Below are 2,020 nucleotides of genomic sequence, written 5' to 3'. Positions count from 1 at the left end.
ATGCTTGGTTTCCAGTCCTGTCACTATCACATCATTTACTCTTGAATATTGTTCCAGATCTGACACCCGTCCTTCCAGCATAGCAATCTTCTTGTCCTTTTCCTCGCTCTGCCTTCTTAGTTCTTTAATATCATCCATTAAATTGAGTATCAGTTTTTGTTGTTTGGAAATTGTTGTTATTTCTTCAGACATAAAGTTTAGGGATTTCTTTATGTCCTCCAGTTCCTCCTCATTAACGTTGCTCCTCTTAGGCGGCATCTTAACGGCGTTAAGGCCCACTGGTTGCGAAGCACCCTTGAGGGTTGCCGAAACCCGACCTGTCCTGGCAATTAACCTCACTGGTTAATTGCCTTCAACTCCTGGGTTTGCTTTTTTAGGTGGCATTTTGAAAATGATGAGATTGGTATTTCCTTGTGATGGCCCGTTGAAGTCACTGTTGATTTACTTGTTGGTGCCTTGCTAGAGCATCCTGGGCCTGGTGGCTGCTGGAGGATCCTGGGCCTGGTGGCTGCTGGAGGATCCTGGGCCTGGTGGCTGCTTTATCTTTATGGAAATATCGCCGATAAGTATTGTAAAAGCTTTAACAAATGACCTTAAACCCGAAAGCACCTGTGGGAACAGTAAAGAGTTATTACACAGCGCCCCTCCTCTGCTTCGGCTTTAGTCGGAACATGAAAAGCATAATGTTAGAACAATAAACTTTCATCGGGCCGTTTAGTGTGAGACCCTGCATCGTGACCTACCAACTTCTAAGCTCTGCGAGTCATTCGTGCAGGTTGAGCAGGAGCTGAATCGTGCGACTGAAAAAGTCGCACAGTGTCTGCCCAGCTTGACTCCCATCATTCAAGCCCCTCACACACCGACTCTGTTCAGACCGAGTCTCTTCTTCGCATCTCTGAAACTTTTTTGTTCTCTGTGTGCCTTTGTTTTATTTTTAGTATTTGTTTCTCTTGTTTTGTCTACATTCCTCTTGATTGTGTGTATTTCTCCTGTTTTCTCTTTAGTCCTGTGGTCCACTATTTCCTGGCACAGTCGGTGTGGAGAACCCACAACTTTGCTGCACATGTACAATGACAATAAAGGCTATTCTGGAACTATCAACACTGGGAAATCGTGTTTTGTTTTTTGCACCTTGTTTTTCCGCTGTTAATAAACTCACTGTCTCAGGAAGTCCTGTTTTTCTACCGTACAGCAAACCTGTCAGACTGACAAAGTTATTAATCTGTTTCCCCTTCACTGCTGTTTGTATCAGAGAGAGAAGATGAGAAGTTGGAGGAAGGAGACATCATGTGTGTGTTCAAGTGAAACTGCTGTTACAAATGAAATAAGTTGATAAATGCTTCATATATAATGTTACAGAGTTCAATGTGAGTCTAGATTGAATATCAGGGTGGTGTACGGCTGACATTCAGTAATGTTGGACATGTTTGGAAGAAGAAATTGCAGCAGTGCATCAGTGAGAGTACTTTACATTTGGGAAAATAAACATGAATGTTTAAACTTGAGGTATGAGTTGTTATCTAATGTTCATTTTTAATTGATTTTTACTAGTGCTGTCAGCGTTAATCTTGTTAAAATGATGTTAACGCCATAACCACATTGACGCGGCAAATCGGCATTAGCGAGTTAGCACGGATCGCCCTGTGCGTGGGGCTGCACGGCTAACCGCGCTACACGTTAGTGAGCTAACCGCGTCCAGCCACACGCACGGGGCGATCCGTGCTAACTCACTAACGCAGATTTGCTGCGTTAATGCGGGTAGGCGTTAGCGTCATTCTAACGCTGGCAGCTCTCATTTTTACATTTTTGGTCACTCCATCCCTCTGTTTTTATGTAACCTTTATTTCACAACCTTATGTGGTCTGTGTATTTTGCCAGGTCTCTCTTGGAAATGAGATTTTTTTTTTACCTGGATGAATAAAGGACTAATAAAAATTCTACACGTCCTCTCAAAATGAGCATGTACCGAGATGAGCTCTGAACACTCAGACACTGAAAATAAACTTGTCATCCTGCGAAA

This window comes from Pundamilia nyererei, unplaced genomic scaffold (genome assembly GCF_000239375.1).
Source record: "Pundamilia nyererei isolate P.nyererei 1_Seehausen unplaced genomic scaffold, PunNye1.0 scaffold00122, whole genome shotgun sequence".
NCBI lineage: Eukaryota > Metazoa > Chordata > Actinopteri > Cichliformes > Cichlidae > Pundamilia > Pundamilia nyererei.
Note: the sequence above shows the minus strand (reverse complement) of the source record.